We start from the raw sequence: 20975 nt of genomic DNA, 5'->3' as shown, positions 1-20975 counted from the left end.
TGTTCCTTCATCTGGTACATAGCCCTCTGCCTTTTCATCTTGTCTATCTTTCTGTGAATGTGGTTTTTCTTCCACAGGCTGCAGGATTGTAGTTCTTCTTGCTTCTTCTGTCTTCCCTCTGGTGGATGAGGCTATCTAAGAGGCTTGTGCAAGTTTCCTGATGGGAGGGACTGGTGAAGGATAGAGCTGGCTCTTGTTTTGGTGGGCAGAGCTCAGTAAAACTTTAATCTACTTGGTCTGCTGATGGGTGGGGCTGGGTTCCCTCCCTGTTGGCTGTTTGGCCTGAGGTGGCCCAACACTGGAGTCTACCTGGGCTCTTTGGTGGGGCTAATGGTGGACTCCGGGAGGGCTCACACCACGGAATACTTCCCAGATCTTCTGCTGCCAGTGTCCTTGCCCTCACGGTGAGACACAGCCACCCCCCGCCTCTGCAGGAGACCCTCCAACACCAGCAGGTAGGTCTGGTTCAGTCTCTTATGGGGTCACTGCTCCTTCCCCTGGGTCCCGATGCGTACACTACTTTGTGTGTGCCCTCCAAGAGTGTAATTTCTGTTTCCCCCAGTCCTGCTGAAGTCCTGCAATCAAATCCCTCTAGCCTTCAAAGTCTGATTCTCTAGGAATTCCTCCTCCTGTTGCCAGACCCCCAGGTTCGGAAGCCTGACGTGGGGCTCAGAACCTTCACTCCTGTGGGTGGACTTCCCCTCCCGCCGCTGGACCCCCACGCTGGGAAGCCTGACGTGGGGCTCAGAACCTTCACTCCAGTGGGTGGACTTCTGTGGTGTAAGTATTCTCCAGTTTGTGAGTCACCCACCCAGCAGTTATGGGATTTGAATTTACTGTGATTGTGCCCCTCCTACCATCTCATTGTGCCTTCTCCTTTGTCTTTGGATGTGGGGTATCTTTTTTGGTGAGTTCCAGTGTCTTCCTGTCGATGACTGTTCAGCAGTTAGTGTGATTCTGGTGTTCTTGCAAGAGGGAGTGAGAGCACGTCCTTCTACTCTGCCATCTTGAACCAATCCCATATGAACTTTTGTGTGTCTGTCTGCCCAGAATGTGGTTCACATTCAATGATCTTAAAGATACAGTTAATGTGTTTACAAAGGCAATTAAATACAGAGGATGTCCACTGATATATGGAGGTCAGTCACCTTGATTTGGGGATAACTTTTCTCTCCACTGGTCTGGAATTGGTGAATTTAAGTGCTGAGACCTGCATCACAAGGATGGTTTCCAGTCTCTTGATTTAGGCTGGATGGGGAATATTCTCAGCCCATCCTGTCCAAGGGCAGACATTACCTGTTCTTAGACATCATTTCCCACAGAAGCAGGGACTTCTCTTCACCTAGAGACCACTCTGTCTTGAATGCTTCATGCTCTCTTAATGAGTTTGAAAAACGAGTCCACATCCCTCAGTGGCCCCGCCTTCTTACCTATAGCTTCATCTTAGGAAAAACCTGGCCCATAGCTTTGCCTATCGTGACTCAGCTTGAGACTTAGTTAAATTCTATCCCAGCCCAGAATCATTTTATGAGCAGCTCCCATGTGTGTGAGCTGATGAGCAGGGCCATCCCGTGTAGACCAAGAGCAGTACCCAAGTAGCATTTGGCCAGGTGGAAACCAGATGTGTTAGGGTGGCCAACAGCCTTCCTCACTGGCTCCCAGCCAGGACCCCAGGGGTGACTTGACCCACCTCAGTGGCCACAGGAGGGGAGCTTTTTGGCTAAAAGGTTGAGAAAACTATTCATGTACAGAAGTTCAGGAGATGTTCATGCTCTGGTGAAAATGAGATCACCAGAAAAGCCACATGTGGCCTGCACTAGAGATGGACACTGTCCCGAAGACACCAAACCTCTGAATGCAGTGTATCTGGCTGTTTCAGAGAACAGGGAACGCTTGTGGGGCTGGAATCCTTAGTGCCTTGGAGTCCTGACTATTTGAATGGGAATCAAGATTCGTTCAGCTGCAAGGCGTAGAGTAAATAATTAACAGTGGTTTAAGACAGTGCTTTCCAAACTTTAATGTGCATGCAAATCTCCTGGGTTCCTTGTTAAAGAGCAGCTTCTAATTCATTAGGTCTAGGTTCATGGCTATAACATCCTCCCAGGCGAAGTCCAGGGACCATACTTTGAGTAGCAAGGGGCTGTACATTACAATCACCTGGGGAGCTTTAAAAACCCACTAATGCCTGAGTCCTATCCTCAGAAATTCTGACAATTGCTGTGGAGTATGGCATTGGCATCCACGTATTTAAAATCTCCCCAAGTGTTTCTAATACGCAGCCAAGATTGAGAACTGCTGGCTTAAGCAAGAGAGACATTTAATTATCTCACATAAAAATAAGTACAGAGAGGGGCATTCCTGGGGCTGGGTTTGGAAATACAATGTTGTAATTAAGGAGCTGGAATCTTTCTGTCCCTCTGCTCAAACATCTTCATCTGTCCTCAAACTTAATGCCTAATGGTTTCAAGATGGCGGCACAGTTCCAAACATCACATCCTCACAGAGGGAAGACATGAATGTCAGGCTCTTTGCTGTCTCTCTCTTAAGCAGGGATCAAAGTCCCTCATGGAACCCAGCTGCCAGCTGCACTACCCATACCCCCTTATACATCCCCTTATGTATTTTTGGCACAGAGTGGGTTATACTAGGGTTGCCAGATTTAGCAAATAAACATACATTCAGTCGTGAATTTAAGTTGTGACATATTTATACTAAAAAACTATTCATTGTCAGAAATTCAAATACAACTGGACACCCTGTATTTTATCTGGCCCTAAGTACACACCCAACCATTAACCAATCACTGACAAAGGGAAACAGGATTATCATGCTTAGTTTAGCCTCCAGCGCCCCCATCCCCAATGACCCATCCCTATATCCTTTTCTCAGCCTGAGTACTTCTCTCTCAGTGACCAGATCTGGGTCACATGTCTGTCTCTGAGTCAACTGCTGGGCTAGATGAGTGGAACAGCCTGATTGGCTTTGCTTGGCTCACATATTCCACCCTTCACAAACGTAATATAATGGGAATAAGGGAGAAGCCATGCCCCCAAACACAGCTGGAGTGCTATCAGCAGGAGAAGGGGGAACTAACCCTGTCTTTTATTTTCTATATTCTTGGGCCTTGCTGACCCTGGAGGGACTGCCCCTCCCAGGGATGGCCAATTCCTAGAGACAGTAAACAGCTTGCCTGTGAGTGTACTTTTCAACTACAAACCGACCAATCCAGAGCCCACATTCCAACCGCCTCCTTTTTCAGGGCCCCATACTCCAGGCCACTATCCACCTGCCCTAATCACCCTAGGGCCAGTATCAGACCACCAGAGACAGACACTCTGCCCCAGAGCCCCCTAAAACCATTCAAACTAGCCAATCCTAAGCCTGCTTGCCCTGCTTCTTCTACTCCTTTCAGCGGAAACCACACAACAAGGCTCCTGCCCACACTTTCCACCCCCCGCCCCACCTCTGCCCCACCAGGCACTTCCCGGTGGGTGGCATGCTTCTCTTGGGGACTGTAAAAAAACTACCTCTTCAATGGCAGCGATCTTCTGTTGGCCTTACCATACCTCAAATTTTCTGTTAATACACTATACTTTAAAACAGAGGGAAAGAATTTTTTTTCTCATTTCTTAAATATACATGAGCGCCTACTGTATGCCAGGCACTATTTTAGTGTCTGGGATATAGCCACGAACAAAGCCTACACAGTGCTTCTGAGACAGACGTTCTCATGAGGTAAGATCAATAAACACATAAAATACGTATCATGTCAGATAGTGGTAAGTGTCGGCAGGGAGGACAGGGAATGGGCAGGGATGGGAGGGAGGCTGCAATTTTAAACAGAGCAGCCAAGGAGGGCCTTACTGAGAAGGTAACATCTGAGGAGAGACCTGAAGGAGGTAAGGGAGTGAGCCACACAGGCAACTGGGAGAAGAGCAGTCCAGGCATGGGGGAACAGCAAGTGCAAAGGCCCTGAGGTCATATGGGCTTTTAACTGGCTCACCCTGGCTGTTGGGTGCAGAAAGGGATTTCAAGGGAGAAAAGTGACAGTGGTCATCTGGACAGGAACCTGCTCTTCCCAGCACCCACTGCCCTGCCTGGTACATAATAGACCATCAATAAATACCTGCAAAATGAAGGAAGACACAGAGATGGGGCTTACTCACGTCCTTGGAAGGATCCTCGCCTCTGTCACAGGATCTCTGACTGCAGCACATGGGGGGGTCTCCACACACCCCCCTCCCACTACCACAATTTCCTTTCTTCACGCCTCTCGTGGAAGTTTTCGCATCCCACCAGCTCCCTTGCTCTGTCTCTGGCCACTTTTTCCTCTTGTCAAATTCCTCTTCCCTCCTCTTGTCGGGTTTGGGAATCCTCAGAGGGGAACATCCATTTGGGTCTTTCCGACTGGACCTGAGTGAGGTCCCGACCATTTCTCCACAGCTGTGGTGTGTGAGGCTGGGGCTCCTTGGTCACCTGGGGACCAGTTCCTCTTTTCAGATTCAGCAGAAAAATCCAGAAGCAAGAGTGATGTTTCTGAACACTCCGGACTAATGAGCTGTTTTCAGAGACGGCTGCCAAGGTCCATGAGAAGAAGAGAAAGAGTGGTGCGGCCATGAGCAGGGAATGGGGACCAAGAGGGGTGTCCATCCATGCTGCAGACAGGATGTCAGATCGGCCGTGCCCTGGGCACGCTCTTGGCTCAGCTACTTTGAATCTTTTACTAAAAGAAAAAAATATATTTTTTCATGTCACTTTTCCCTGACATTTTATTTTGAAAACTTTTAAACGAATTTTACAGTGAACACATTATACCCACCACCTACATTCCACCATGAGCATTTTACTATAATTGCTTTTACTCTATCTGTTTGTCTCATATCCTTCCAACAACCTCCTCAGCATCTGGAGGGAACGCTGGCCCCAGGCCAGAAGGAGAAGGACTGAGGGATTTTCTTAGAAACCAGCCCACTGATGGCTCCATCTGATGGGATAATTCTCTCTGGTTTCTCTCTAGCCCCTGCTCACAGAGCAGGAAACAAGGCTGATCCCAGAGAAACTCAGTTGGCTGATAATTAATGCCTGGGAGTGCTCTGAAAGGGCCAGCAGCGGGGACAGGGCAGCGGGGACGGCGCAGCATGACCCTCTCCCCGGCTCCATCCCACCTGGACCAGGGCAGCAGACATGAGCTGCAGCTCCAGCCCTCCTTCCTGAGAATCACAGAACCCAGGGCTAGAAAGTCTCTTGAAGGACACAGGCCCATTTTTATATTTGTTTTTGACAAATGAGGAAACAGAGGCACAGGACTCTCACGAAGATTATGTGCTTCCACACACGCCGGTGTCTACTCATGGTCACGAAGCTGGGCCTTGAGCTCCTGGTGCGGGAAGACTGGTGTCAACATGTACAGCAGGCTGGTAAATGGATTTAGACCAAGACATGGGAATTGCAGCTGGATTCACAAGGATAATCACCTCCATCCCTTTTCTAACGCAAAACTGTTCTTGCCCCCAAACCTTAAGCAGAATAGATGTTAAGAGCAAGTCATGTTTCCAACAAATATCTTTCGAGTACTTCCTTTGCCCGGCAATATTCCAGGGCCTGGGGCTACAGTAGTGAATAAGACAGACACAATCCCTACTCTCAAAGAGCGGAGGAGACAGACAATCACATTAGAAAATGAATACATGCAATAATTTCAAAGAAAAAAAATGCTAAGTAGGAAATAAAGGGAGGGAGGAATGTCAGATAGCAAGGGTCGGGGAGGCTGCTGTAGATGTACGATCTGGAAAGATTAAGCAAGGCCATGGTGAGGATCTTATTCTATTTAGTTTTTTTTTGTTTAAGATTTTTTTTGGGGGGGTGGGTACTTCCCTGGTGGCACCGTGGTTAAGAATCTGCCTGCCAATGCAGGAGACACGGGTTCTAACCCTGGCCCGGGAAGATCCCACATGCCGCGGAGCAACTAAGCCCGTGCACGACAACTACTGAGCCCACGTGTCACACCTACTGAAGCCCGCACAGCTAGAGCCCGTGCTCTGCAACAAGAGAAGCCACCGCAAGGAGAAGCTCGCGCACTGCAACGAAGAGTAGCCCCCGCTCTCCGCAGCGAGAGGAAGCCTGTGCGAAGCAACGAAGACCCAACGCAGCCAAAAATAAAAGTAAATAAATAAGTTAATTAATTAAAATAAATTTTTTTTAAAAGATTTTTTTTGATGTGGACCATTTTTAAAGTCTTTATTGAATTTATTACAAAATGGCTTCTGTTTTATGTTTTGGGTTTTTTGGCCGCGAGGCATGTGGGATCTTAGCTGGCCACCAGGGAAGTCCCTAGATATTTATTTTTTATTTATTTAGGCTTTCATTCATTTAGATTTTATTCGAAATGGATGAAAATGCGGGAAGGGGCTTCAAAGGGGGAGGGACGTGAGCTGACATAGGTTCCAGCAGGGTCCTTGTGAAGAACAGACTATGGGGACAAGGGTGGAAGCAGGGATCCTACATCAGAAACTGGTGCCTTTGTCAGGCCAGAACTAATCAAGTCTGGACCAGGGCGTGCAGTGCAGGTGGTGAGAAGCATCGCTGTACAGACTCCACCTGTATGTGGGGGACTGGAGGTAGGAATTGAGGCAAAGAGAAGAAGGAGAACACCCATCTTTTAACCTGAACCACCAGGTTGCTGACTGAACACCAGCTCTTCTCTCTTGGAAGCGATAAACATTTACTGTAGGATCTGTGGTTCCAATAAGCTTAATATCAGGCTCTGATTGTGATTTTGCATCAGTGACTCTTGATGAAAACCAACAGAATGTCCCGGCTTAAGGAAGTGTAATGGGGACAGAGGGGAGAGCTGAGCAAAGAAAACCATGAAAGCCTTAAAACATATTGATATGGTTTCTCTCCTTTATAAAAATGGAGACCCTGGGGCACAGCGAGGCTAAGAAACCTGTTCTAGGTCACACAGCCAGTAAGTAGTAAAGCTAAGATTTGAACCCAGAGCCCATGTTCTTAACCACTGCACTACTTAACCAGTATCCTGGTAGAGGATATTGAGTTGTTCCAGTTTGAAAGGTTATTTTTCACTGTTACCAATAATATTGCTAGGAATGTCTCTATACTAGTTTCTTTGCACCCCTGAGCAAGCATTTCTGAAGATGAGTTCCAGAGAGTAGATGAGGTGGTCTTAGGGTCCCTCACATTCTGTGGCATCTCTTGACCCCCATCCTGGTGACTCTCCATGCTCAGATCAGTGCCTGAAAGTCTTTCCTTCTACAAAGGAGCCGGGACTTCTCCCCAGTGGTTGAACTGGCCCCGGAAGGTGGCTGAATACCTTACAGAAGGTGGGCGATGGGCGGGATGAGTCTTCTGAACCCCCAAATAGAGCCAGATCAATGCTGCCCACCCCCAAGGCCCAGCACACTATCTCATCGTCGGCTACAGCCAAGGCGCAAAGGGGCTCCTGAAAAATGTATCATTTCTTTTCTGTTCATCCATGTGGTACCTCTGACATTTTTCTGGGCTGGGGATTTCTTGGCTGAGAGAATCCCGGGCTCCCTTCCAGTCCCAGGGTGGAAAACAGCCGTCCATCCTAATTAGGGTCTGGTTGAGAGGACTGCTTCCAAGACACAGCAGCAAGAAGAAGGACTTGTCCTGTTTCCTTTTTCCGAGGTGGCGGTCTGGGGATTGTAAACCATGAACGTCTCTGCCATTCCTTCCATGGAGCGGTCATGCCGCCCTGAATTGTCACTTGGAAGTATCGAAAGCTCAGAGGATCCAGTCTATGAGCTGATTGGTCAATCAGAGCCCTGTTACCACATTTTCAAATCGATTACAAAAATCCTTATGTTTGGGTGACACTTGGAGACCTTAGGCTTTTGTCACCAGGAGGTTAAGAAAGGGAGGAAAGCGTGGATGCTGAGACCTTTGGTCAAGGAGGCGTGGCAGCCATGGACACTGTCCAAGTGTTACTGGCTTGATTCAATGCAGACAAACTGTGGTGAGCCTCTCTGGGTACAGGGCTTTCCCAGGCCCTGGGGGACACCCAGGTAAGTATGGCCTTTACCTTGAGGAGCGAATTATCCAGCTCAGGGTCCTACGAGCACCAGCCATCCACCTATGGCCTCTTGATTTTGCAGCATTCCAGTGACATGTGAGAACAAAAGGATGCTTGCTGACATGCAGTGCGCTGTGCCCCTTTTCCTGGGATGCCCACGAGCCTAGCCTGCAAGGGCAGGGGTGCTTCTGTGACTAAGCGAAGCAGGAGTCTCTCGGGAAAGCAGGACAAGGACTGCTCGGTTCTCACCTGGACTTTGCCCTGGGCAATTTTACAACCACGGCCAAGACATTTTCCCACTTGGGCCTCAGCCTCTCTGACCCTATAGTTAGAAGTGTGGATCACAGCATCACCACGGCCCGTCTCCCCCTCTATAACAGCCTGGGGTTCAGTATCTGAGAGATGACAGCGTGAAACGTCAGTCTCGTCACGAAAAGCCTTGCCCAGGTCTGAAAAGCAGAGCGAATGTATCCTGAGGACGTACGGCTTTTCACAGCACAGGTGAGTGAGGTCCACCTGTGCAGGCAGGTAAGTCCTGGACTCTGAGAACACACTCTCAAGTCTGAGCCCACAGTTAACAAAGGTCATTTCCAGAGTGAGGAATCCAGGTGCATTCCTGGATCTGGGTCTGCTTTTCCCAGGACTGCCTCCACTCCAGGGAAGGTGAAGCACAGCAAGGAGCCATTGTTTACTCCCTGGGGACAGGAGTAAGGACGGAGAGAGAACATAACTTCCAAGTGCATACCCACATGACTTTATCAAGGGTCACTACGCCTGGCATCTCACAGGTTCACATGTCCTCAAGCAGGTGGTGAGGATTTAGAGGGGTGCCTCATACATAGTTGGGGCACTTCAGCTGCTCAGAGAGAAGAGGCTTTCTGGGCCTGGCTTACTCTACTTGAATAGCCTCTTCTGGAGAATCTGACACATCACCATTTAAATTCTTCTCCCTTTGCCTCCCCATCACTCTGAATTTTCTCAGTTACAAGGGACAGAAATTCAACTCAAGCAAGACTGAGCAAACAAAAAAAAAAGTTTGTGTCACAAAAATTAAAAGTTCAAATATATCTTGCTTCAGGTATGGCTGGATCCAGGAGCTCAAGCTGTATCTCCTGAGTCCTCATCTCTCTGATCTCAACTTTCCCCTTCATGGCTTCACGCTCAGGCCAACTCTCCATGCGGTGGCACCTGTACAGCAAGCCATCCCATAGGGACGATGGTTACTCATTCCCATTATGGCAGGAAAAGCCCCCAAATTGAGTCTCATTTGCCCTGGCGTGGTTCCCTGGTGAACTCTGAATGAATCAGGGAGATGCAACCCAGATCTGGCCTGTGGACTGTGTGGTTTAGTATTCACCTGCAGAGAGAGGTGGGTTCTTGCTCCAGGGTCTCCACTAAGCATTCCAGACTATGCCATTTATAGTGTCCTTTCCTCAGGTGTGAGATGATGGTGGGGTGGAGGGAGGGAACGGAGAATTCCCAGACATCTTGGTTCTTATCCAGACTTGGTTGTTTCTAGACAGTTCTCTTCTTTCTTTACTTTGCCAAGTGATCTTAATTAAATGAATAATATCACTGTAATTTTTAAAATTCAAAAGTAGCACCTCCCTCTCCACCCACTTCTCAACTTGTCACCCCAGGCCACTATCATTTTCAATGTGACATGTATCCTCTAAAAATATACAGAAATACACACACACAAAGAAAAATAAAGAGAGGAAGGCAGAGAGTAACAGGGTGACCTCTTAGATAATGGGACCATTAGATAATGGGAGAGCCTCTCTGAGGAGGTTACATCTGCAGAGAATGAAATAAGAGAACGAGCTATACAAATATCTGAGGGAAGAGAAGTCCTGGCAGAGGGATGAACATGTGCAAAGGCCCTGAGGCAGGAGCATTTTCAATGTGTTTGAAGAACAGCGAAGGAGGCCAGTGGGGCTGGAGCTGAGTGAGTGAGGCAGGGGAGTGATAGGAGTTGGGGTTGAAGAGAGAATGGGTGCTCAGATCACATAGAACCTTGCAGGCCTTGGTGAAGACTTTGGCCTCTATTCTAAGCAAGAGTGGAAGTCAGTGCAGGATTTTTTCATGATAAAATATGATTATCTGACTTAATGTATTAAAAGGACCACTGGCTGTCAAGTGGAACACACAGTGTGAAGGCGTAGGGTGGATGCCAGAAGACCAATTAGGAGACTCGTGACAGTCCAGGCAAGAGATGACAGCTGTTCGCACAGATTTAAGTCAAGACCCTGGGTCTACCGACTCCAGCTTCATTATTCTCACTCCCAACCTCCCTCCCTTGACTTACCCAAAAAGTTCCTGCCATCACATAAACTATTTGTCTATATATTAAAGACATCATCACATTAGTTCTCTATCACTCACAGTCCTCCTGGGTCCCCCAAGTCCAGAATTGGTCTGGAGGAAGCCTCGCGGGCATCAGCTACCCGGGCGAAGCAGGTCTCTTGGACAGAAGTCTCTGGACTGTCAAATTAGGTCTTAATCATCATAATGTCTAGCAAATGCCAAATCCCAGTAAACAGTGGTTGTTTGGACCCAGTCCTTGGGAATACTGAGTTAATTCAGCATTTCCAAAAGTAGGTGCCCTGTGGTGACACTGGAGTACACAAGGTAATTTTACATGCCATGTCCATAAACATTATCTATTTTTAAGGAATGCATTTATTTCAATGTATATTAGGAAAAAATAGAAAGCATGGACATGAGCTCCATGATTTCACAGCCATAACTGCAGGGGCTGAGGTTTAATTTAAAAGAAGTCAATTTAAAGAAGACTATTAAATATTAGTACAGGCAGTGCACTGAGATGGCCCAGAACAACAATCTTGACGTGGAGTGGGAATGGGTGCCGCTCGGAAGCCGCTGAGCTGCTGGTAGCCTGGTGTCTGGGTACTGGAGTTCAAGTCCCATCGGTCTGGGGAGGCCCCATCCCCGCCCCATTAAGGTCCCAGAGAGAGGTGTCAGGGTGACCTCACCCCCAGCCCAGTGAGGTAAGAAGGTTTGGTCATGAAAAGAAATTGGGTCTGTTTCTCTCCACACATCCCCAGCCTAACACTGGAGAAAACAAATTTTAGTTGGCTGGCCTGGCTTCACTCAAAATATCTAAAACTGGCTTCTTTTGCCCTTCATGGCGATGTCTTCCAGGTGCTTACCTCCCTTCTGGGCTCTCTGTCTGCGGCAGGGAGGGGCTGCAGAAAGGGTTTAGGTCATATGTTTTTGTGCAAAAGATGCTGGTTTATAAAGCCTCTTCATTAACAGGTGTTTTAATGAAGCAGGTCCCCGAGGGGAGGCTTAACACAGTGTTACTTATGCATAGATGCTGCTGTCGTTTAAAAGGACGGCTAAAATTGTACTTCAACAGCGCACTGACATCAATCTTCCACTGGCCTATTTGGACAGCGATGAGTGCATCTAACAAGTAAGTGTCCAGAGGAGCTTACAGGCAAAAGTACCCAACAGCTAATTGCCTCTGAAATGAGTAGGATGGAAACATAAGCGCCCAAGACCCTGGTCGTACATCTGGTAAAAATAAGAAACGGTTCTGCAGGCTGCTTGCTTTTTGCCAACACAGCATTTGGAGCTGCCGACCGGAGCAGGTGAATTATTCACCAGGTGGCGACTTCCCCTGTGCTCGGGAGACTGGTCTAACAGGTGGATGGGCAGCCAGCTTTTGCTCTTTTCGCTTCTGCGGTAGTCTCTGGAGACCCACAGAGGACGAGTTCTCCGCACAAACTACTTCATCGTTACTTGTGAACAGCAGGCAAAAGGTTGATCCTGCCTCAGGTGCCCCGGATTCTGCATTCAACAAATATTCATCGAGCACCTACTATGTGCCAAGCACTGTACTTGACCGGGTCACTAAGGGCTTTTAGTGGAGAGAGAGATAACATAGACTGAAATCCCCCCTGGCTGCAGGGTGGTCCCTGGGAGATAGAGGGGTAGAGTGGACATGATAAGGTGGGTCCGGTGGTTGCCACGACTCCTGCCCCCTCCAATAAGTAGCTAACATTCAGCTCACTTTTACGGAGCCCCGTCCCCCACGGTAGGTGAGGCGTGGCTCTAAGCCATCTACCTATATGAATCACTTTATTTAACCCTCACAACCCAAGAGGTGCACAGCATTACTAACTTCATTTTATAGGCAAGGGAACGGAGGCACATAGACATTAAGTAATTTAATCTAGTGAGTAAATGGCAAGGTCAGAATTTGAACCATAGTTCATTGAATTTCACAGTCTATTTTAATCACTCTGCCATCTTGCCTCTTCTCCAAGGAAATGCAATGGCTAAAAAACAGATGCTGTGTGCTGAAATTCAATAATCAGGACCCTGGCAGGATTTTGCCAGTCCTGTATGGCAGAAAAGAGAGAGGAGCTGGCTGCTAAGCAACCCACTTGTTGTCAGTGAGAAACTCTTGGGAGCTGGGTCAATGTTATCATGAGATCAAGATCTGACCAACCAGAGCATCCCATTCTCCAGACTCTGGCGATGTGACTTGGGATGTGACCCAAGTTGCTCCCAATACAGTTAGCCTGGGACTTTTCAGTGATGTTGGGAAAGAGATGCTCTCCATCTTCTGGGGTAGCTAAGCTAGGAGGATATCAGCCCAGAGCTGCTGGGGATCATCCCTGATGCTTCCAGGGGAAGGCCTGCCTTAGCATAAAGCTACAATGGAGATAAAAAGAGTCCAGACGACACTGTCAGTATCGGGATTAAGCTGAGCTTTACATAACCCAATAAATTCCCTTTGTGCTTAAGCCATTTTAAGTTGGTTTTTCCATCACTTGTAACCAAAAGTGTCATGACAGATAGTGTAGGGAAAACATTAGTGCTCCCATTTGACAGGTGATAAAACTAAGGCTGCAAGCAGAAGACAAGAAAAGGGAAGGCACTGATGGTTATTATCTGCTACTTTCAATCCACTCTCCCGTTGCTTTATTTAATGTTATTAAGCTGGGTTACAAACCCTAGTGTGACACTAACTCACAGTGAGGTATTGCAAGTCACATCCTTCCGAGCCTCAGTTCTCCATCTACGCAATAACTGAGCTGGGTTCTATCAGTTCGTTCCCGAGGATGTTCCTTGTGGTGTCAGTACCATGTAAAGCTCTGCTATAGAAAGGTTCCAGGGTCAATGGGTCAGGGAAAAGCTGCGCCCTCTAGCTTCCTCTTTAGAATATTAGCACGTTAAAGGCTCTGAAGAGCCCTGCAGCCAAGACACACGTGTGGTTAACCCAGCATTTCCAAAATGTATGAGTTTGGTTCTGAATTCATCATGGATGTTAAAAACATGAATAGAAAGAAAGAAAAAAACGATATCCAGTATGTAATATCCTGTTGTCTTGACATGTCAAAAACTGTCATAAGGATTGAAATTCTTGATTCACTTTGGAAAAGCTCATTTCAATTCTCTCAAAGGCTGAATAAGTGGGAAGTCATCAAGCTGCAGCATGTGAGCCACAGGTTAGACAAAGAGAAAAACTGTCCTACAGAGCAAGCTGTCAACCTAGACATGGAGTAGTAAGCCCTGGATGGGGAGATGTCCATCTGTGATAGTCCAAGGGCTAGGTGACCTCCCCTTGAAACAGAAGGCACAAAACAAACTTAGAAAATTCTTCTTCTGACAACATAGTGCAGAGCACAGAGGGGCGACCTACAGAAGCTCATATCATGGGGACGCCCCCATTTCTGTCCATTCCGGTTACCTGAGGTTTCTCAGTATTATTATCCTGAGGGATTAACCCCAGCTGGGCTGGGGGTGGAGGGGGCAATACTCCCAGGGGCAAACTTTCCTCTGACCCTTGCTCTGTCTCCACCGTGTATGAAGTTGAGCTTTCCTCTGCTGGCTTACCTGTGCCTACATCTCCAGACAGACCTCATACCAGCGGCTGCAACAGTCTCTGTCCCAGGCTGGGTCCTAGCAGGAAACAGATGGCAAATCTCAACAGGGGGATTGAGCAGGGTGTGACGGAGGGAGTGTTGACAAGGTGACTGCAGGTTAAGGGAACCAAGAAGGGATGGTGAGGGCCCCGAGGATTCGCATCAGAAGGAAACTATTACCTCCCCAGGCCTGAAGACTCAAAGGAGGAAGCTGATATGGAGCCTAGGGAGGGTTGTGGTTGCAGGAGAGGGTAGCCTGACATGAGCAAAGGAAGGAAGAGAAACTCAGCCTTTGCCAACCTCTGCACTGCAAGTCCTTTCCCAGATATATTGGGGGGGAGGGGGCAGAAGTTTTTAACTTTTATGAAGTCCAATTTATCTTTATTTGTAATTGTTATTACTACGTACGTCCTGTCTAAGAAATATCTGCTTTCCTCAATATCTCAAAGATTTCCACCTCTGTTTTCTTCTAGAGTTTTAGCTCTTATGTTTAAGTCTATGATCCATTTGAAGTTAATTTTTATATGGTATGAGTTAGTGGTTGAAGTTCATTTTTCCCCATATAAATATTCATTTATTTCCGAACCATTTGTCAAAAAGACTTTCTTTTCCACACTGAATTACCTGGGCACCCCTGTTGAACACCAATTGAATATATATGAGTGGTGTATTTGTGGAGTGTCTCTTCTGTTCCACTGATCTCTACATCTTTCCTTACACCAATACCACCCTATCTTGATTATTGTAGCTTTATAGTAAGTCTTGAAATCACATAGTGTGTAAGTCCCTGAACTCAGTTATATGCAATTTTTTTTTTTTTTTTTTTTTACTATTCCAGGTCCTTTGTGTTTTCATTTAAACCTTATAATCAGCTCATCAGTTTCTCAAAATGCCTCCTGGAATTTCAGTTGGGATTCCATTAAATCTATAAATCAGTTTGGGGAGAATTGCCATCTTAATGATAATATTGAGTCTGCTAATCCAGGAACTAGGTATATCCTTCCATTTATTTCAGGGTTTAATTTCTGTTTGTCGTTTTTAGAACACAGGTCTTGTGTATATTTGGTTAAATATATCCCAAGGTATTTTAACATTTTCTGATGCTATTGCAAATGGCATTTTAAAATTTCATTTTCCAACTGTTCATTGCTAGTATATAGAATTTAAATTGATTTTTTTCTATTGATCTTCTATCCTGTGATCTTTCTAAATTCGCTTATTACTTCTTGTCAGATATTCTGCTGACTCTTTAGGACAAATGTCTCTGTTATCCAGCCTTGGTCCCCTCCTTGGAAGTAACCTCTGTGATCTGTTAAATGCATCTTTCTAGATCATTTTTCATATATTTTTCTCCTACAAATACGGGCCCACAAAAAGGACATAATATTTTATCTTATTTCATGCAAATGGTATCAAACTGTGTTATCATTCTTCAACTTGTTTTACTCTTCAACTCGCTTTCACTCAACACCATGTCTTTTTTTTCAATTTTTTCAATTTTTGTTTTAACATCTTTATTGGAGTGTAATGGCTTTACAATGTTGTGTTAGTTTCTGCTGTATCACAAAGTGAATCAGCTGTACATATACATATGTCCCCAGATCCCCTCCCTCTTGCGTCTCCCTCCCTCCCTCCCTATCCCACCCCTCTAGGTGGTCACAAGGCACCGAGCTGATCTCCCTGTGCTATGCGGCTGCTTCCCACTAGCTAGCTATTTTACATCTGAACACCATGTCTTGAAGATGTTTCCATGACAGTAATAAAGATCTAAAAATTCTGTTCAATCTCTGTATTCTTTAGTTTGGAGAAAATCATATGTATTTAGCTGTTCTTCTGCTGAGGGACATGTAGGTCAACTGCAGTTTTTTGCTATTATGAGCACTGCTGCAATGAGCATCCTCAGACATAGCTCCACGTCCATGTGGCTGCAATGTTCCCAAGGACAAACTATGACTGAGGGCGGACTAGCCGGGTCACGGGATACACACACCTGACGTTTTCAGAGACGAAGAGCTCCCTCTGCCTGGGGCTCCCGGTGAGACTCAGACCTGCAGGGCATCATGTTGAGTCCAAGAGGAAGGGGATGGAGGAACTGGCCCCGACGGGGAGAGGAGGGACGTGGCGTGCATGGGGCGTACGGTGCTCATGAGTACACGTGTGCATGGGGGACACAGATTACGGTATGCACGTATGCATGGAGGTGCATGTACGTATGGTGTGCATGGGTATATGTATGCACGCGAACACGTATGTATGGTGCACATGGTATGTGTGTGGATGCTGAGTCGCAGGAGTCACGTGCAAGCTTGCAGCCTGGGCTTGCTATGTTTGCGCACATATGAACATGCATCTCCGTGTGTGTGCCGCCAAGGCTGGTATTGGTTCAGGTGTGGTACGTGCAGGTGCATGCGGGGAGGTGCTTGCAGGGGGCGCGTGTGCGGAAGTGAACGCGTGGACCTGTACATGGGACTGTGATTATGACGGATGTCTGTAAAGTGCCCACTGTTTGCCAGACATTCTTCTAAGTACTTTCCATCTGTTGACTCCTGTGATCCTCACAACAGCTTTATCTGAGACAGGTTCTTAGTTTTAAGAAACCGAGGCACAGAGGGGTTAAATCGCTCAGCCAAGTCACACAGTTTGGTGCCGGGATCTGGACCCAGAGAGTCTGGCCTCAGAATCAGTGATTCAACTCCTTATATGTAAGGGTGTATGCACACAGTAGGGCGCTATGCATACAACTGTTACAGGCAGTGTGTCCACATGTGTGTATGAGACGGTGGGAAAATGCCGTGTGTGTGTGTGTGCACGTGCATGGCTCCATGGATGGGTGCACACATGGGAGTATACATGTGTGCAAACACACGCATGTGCTGTAGACAGGCTTTGTACAAAGGTGGATATGTGCTCACATGTGTGTACCCACAGGGTCCCTGTGGGTGTGTGCTCAGGCAGGCACGCTCATTTGGGAACAAGGTGTGGATTTGCACCCAGGCATGATGGAGGGATCTCAGGGCCCTGGAGGAGCTCTGAGGGAAGCCGACATCCTCCCTTCCCTCATCCCCACCCCTCCCCACACTCCTGGCCCTGCAGCTTCTCCTCCTCCTCCCACTGTGTCCCTGCGGGTCCTCTCAGCTGGGAAGGAGAAAGGCAGCCTGATGGATGAGTCTGCATTAGATGCTGCTCATTTGTGTTCTCCAAGCTGGGGGTAGAGCACTGGTGGGGTGTCAGCAGCCCCCGGGGAGGAGGGCGGGCTTCCTGGGGTTGCTCATATGTCACAGGTTGCTTTTCGGGGTGTGCACAGGAGGCTTGCCCTCATGGGACAAGGGGTGCGGTTCTGGACAGAGGTCTCCACCCAAGAGCCCGTGCCTCCTGGGAACGTCACAGGTGTCATGGATGGAAATGAATGAGGATGCCACTCCCCCAGGCACCACTGCATGTGAAATCCTAAGCTGAAAACCCTTCTCTGGATGGTTGGAGCATCTTGACCTTGGCCGAGGCATGTCCCACCCCTCAGACTCACTCTCCTGCTCTGAGATAAGGAACCTCAGTGACATCCATGATTTCTGTGTTTAAGTGTCCATCCCTGTCCACCTTTGATTTCCCTCTGTGGACCAGGCCTCCCTCACACTGAGCCACTGTGTGAACTGGGCAGGGCCGACCCCAAACCCCAACACTGGGGTGGGCGTGTGACCTAGGAGTGGCCAAGCAGACCCATCCAGCCTCTTGGACACTTGGATTGGCTGTGGGATGGACGTGTGACCCAAAATGGGCCAATGAGGGCCTGCGCTGGGGCTTTTGCTGGATCTGGTGGGAAGAGACTCTCTCTGTGTGATGGGGCTGCCGGGCTGGTGGGACGGAAGCTGGGAGCTGCTGACGGTCACCTTGGCCACTCCATGGAGACAACCTGCTTGAGAGTGAAGCCAACCCAGAGGAAAGCAGAGCCCAGACATGGAGAGAGACTGAGTCATGCCTGAACTGTTGGAGTCCCTGGATCCAGCTGGGTCAGAAGCCCAATACACCTGACTTTTATTACCTGAGACAGTAAATTTCCTTTTTTCACTTAAGCCTGTTTGGACTGAGTTCTGCCACTGGCAACCAGAAGAATCCCAACTACTAGAACCCAGAGTTTGCCCTGGGGACATCTAAGTGGTGGGTCCAAGCAGACCCTCAGAAGGGAACTGCTTCAGGAAGGCTGTGTCCTGGGTGTCTGGGACCAGGCATGAGGCTGCGGCAGTGCTGAGCTCTCTCCCCGACCCCAGGATGGCCCCGGGCTCAGGGGACCATGGGGAGCTGAGCGCCCAGCTCACAGCCCTCTTTCCATGGACCACACGGGTCCTGCCCGGCTGACTCCGCCAGGCCCAGTCAGGTGGCTCTGGACAAAGAGAGTCAGAGGAGGCTTCCTGGAGAGCAGAATCTGAGTGGGATGAGGGAGGAGAGGTACACGGGACACGTGCCTGCTTGAAAAATGGATGGCTGCCCCATCTGACGCTGCCACCGTCCTCTGTCCTGCTTTCTTTCTCCACAGCTCTGTGGTCATGATTACATGTAATCAATCAATAAATCATGTAATTAACGCATGATTACATGTAACTAATAAATCCATGTAACTAGTAAATTACATGACCAGCTCTGCAGTCATGATTACATGCTTTGTCTCTTCCCCCAAACTAGGCTGGAAGTTTCTCCATAAGGGCAGATCTCCATCCACGGTCTTCGCTGCACAGCCCTGGCACATAGTGGGAGCTTTATAGAAATATGTTCACAGGATGAATGAACTCTCCCTTCTGGGCACAGCACCCCAATTGTCCTTTGGGGAATCTCTGTCCTGCACTCTTGGCTCACGAGCTATGAGGGGGAGAGCCCCACACCCACTGCATGCGGGTCCATGACCCAGGCCTGGCAATTGGCATATCCAGGACCGCTGGCTACACCTGGGCAGGTGGTAACCGCACAAGGGGCTGAAATCCCTGCCCCCCCCCGCACCGCCAAGCCGGTGTCCTGGCACAGGGCTGCTTCTCCCAGGAGAAAGGGGCACATTTCCTGACACCAAGGCACCTCAAGGGGTAGCCCTGGCCATGAGGTAATCCTACCACCTTGACCCCAGTGTTTGGGTCAGAGATGGGCATGTGACCTGGTTGCTCCAATCAGATGAATCCTGAGAACTCCGCAGGTGCCACTGTTACTGGCAGAGCCCATTAAAAATTCCTGGGAAATAAAAATCTGGAGAAACAAAATCTAACCTTTTTCTTTTCCTGTGTGCTTCGTCTGGTTTTGCTTGTTTACAGGGTGCCGCATGCAGAGGGCTCGCGCCCGGCCCTTCAGACCAGAACTGCTAGTGGGAAAAGGCTGTGCAAGAGCCTCAGCCCCGGACTGTGCGCAGAAGCGCTGCCCGTGACACTCAGTCCAAGATGGCGGCGGCAGGCTGTGTGCAGACACGCTCTGCAGAGCCCTGCGATCTGGAGCGTGCACAACACAGCTGCGCCTGCGCCTGCGCCTGCGCCTGCGCCCGCCCTGGGAAAACTCTGCCCCTCCCCGCCCCACTGAGGAAACCCTATAAGGAAGGCCCGCCCACGGCCTATGGGAGGTTGAGGGAGAGTGTGTGCTCTGGAGCGGGAGCTGGCACCTCTCCAATCTTGGATCAAAGAATAAAGGTTTCCTTTGCTTCTGAACTGAACTCTGTCTCCTTGTGTCGGCTCAAACAACACGGGGCAGGAGGACCCTTGTTCGGAATGGACCCAGGAGGGTGGAAGGAAGAGAACATCTTCCTTCTAGGGTTGCTGCACTGGTGGGGGCTTCTTCACGCAGCGAGGGAAGAGGAAGGGTGAAACTGACTAGAGCCCTTGGATCCAGCGCTACCTGAGGCCAGAACTATCCTCGGGCCTTTTCAGTTCTATGAGCTCAATCATCCATTCCCTTTTTGCTCACATCTGTTGGCCCTGGATTTTATATCACTGACATCTGCTGGAAACCTTTCTATCTGACCCAGGAGGTGGGGCAATGATACCCTGCAGGGCTAGTGTGTGGTTAAATGAGTGAGACCCAGTCCTTGGAAAGCACTTTGTCTATTTTAAGCACTTCATATATAAGAAGGGCTGCTGGAGGTGCTGCAGACATTGACCTCATCCCCACCATCCCTCCTCTGCCCCCAGGTTGCTCTCTTCAGGAGTCCAGACCCTTCCCCAAGGCAGCCACTGCTTCCTCCTCCAAAGGGAATTTCAGGTACTCACAGCTCCTCTCTTTTGGCCGAGTAATTTTCTTTTTTCCCATTTTGTCATCTGGAAAGATGGCAAACTGAAGCACTTAATTTTCCTCCTCCAAACCAATTAATATGAAAGTGAACAGCACTGAAGTATGACAGCGAAGACAAGCCATTTATATCAATTAGCAAAAATAAACATGAGCTTTGTGCAAACTGGGAATAAAGAACAACCTTAGAAGCATGAAGCCCAGCAGGGAAGCCCAGGAATTAAGATCCCTGGAGCCTCTTGGAGGAAGTGGGGATTTGAGGGTGCTATTAAAATTACATCTCATCCCCTCTCCATCCCACGAGGTCCCGAGGTGAATATTTCCAGGAATCAAGAGAATTTCCAGGCAAAGCCACACCTCACTGTTCCCAAATTTCAGCTCAGCCAAGCTGGAATGCTGAGTCTATCTCCAAAGCATGTCCTCTGTCCACCCACGTTTCTCCATGGCCACTGCCTCCCTGGGTTGAGCCCCATCATCCATCATGGCCTTCCTGTATATTTTTTTTCTTCCTGGATAATTATAACAGCCTCCTCCCTGGTTTCCTGGCTTCCACCCAGCTCCCTTTAATCCAAACCCCCAGTCGTTCAACACATATTGCAGTCAGGGCGAGGTTTAGAAATCTAAATTAAATCATGTCACCCTCTGCTCTGAAACCTTCAATGGCTCCCCATAAAATCTAAACTCCAGATCCTGGCCTCCAAGGCCCTGCATGGTCTGACCATCTCTCAGACTCATCTCCCTCTAGTCTCCCCTGGCTCAGTCCACTGCAGCCA

The 20975-nt window shown here is 48.5% G+C and overlaps 1 protein-coding gene across 1 annotated transcript in view; it reads right to left on the bottom strand.

Moving 5' to 3' along the window:
• Positions 1–1926: 1926 nt before the first annotated feature.
• Positions 1927–20975, bottom strand: part of PREX1 (phosphatidylinositol-3,4,5-trisphosphate dependent Rac exchange factor 1) — a 266015-nt gene continuing 246966 nt past the window's right edge. The window contains exons 41-42 of the mRNA XM_024128382.3: positions 9411–9606; positions 1927–4723 (exon numbers count right to left, since the gene is read on the bottom strand). The gene's annotated coding sequence lies outside the window, so the exon portion shown is untranslated. The remainder of the gene's footprint in view (positions 4724–9410; positions 9607–20975) is intronic.

This window comes from Physeter macrocephalus, chromosome 14, assembly GCF_002837175.3.
Source record: "Physeter macrocephalus isolate SW-GA chromosome 14, ASM283717v5, whole genome shotgun sequence".
Classification (NCBI taxonomy): domain Eukaryota; kingdom Metazoa; phylum Chordata; class Mammalia; order Artiodactyla; family Physeteridae; genus Physeter; species Physeter macrocephalus.
This window is presented reverse-complemented; position numbering and strand designations above follow the sequence as displayed.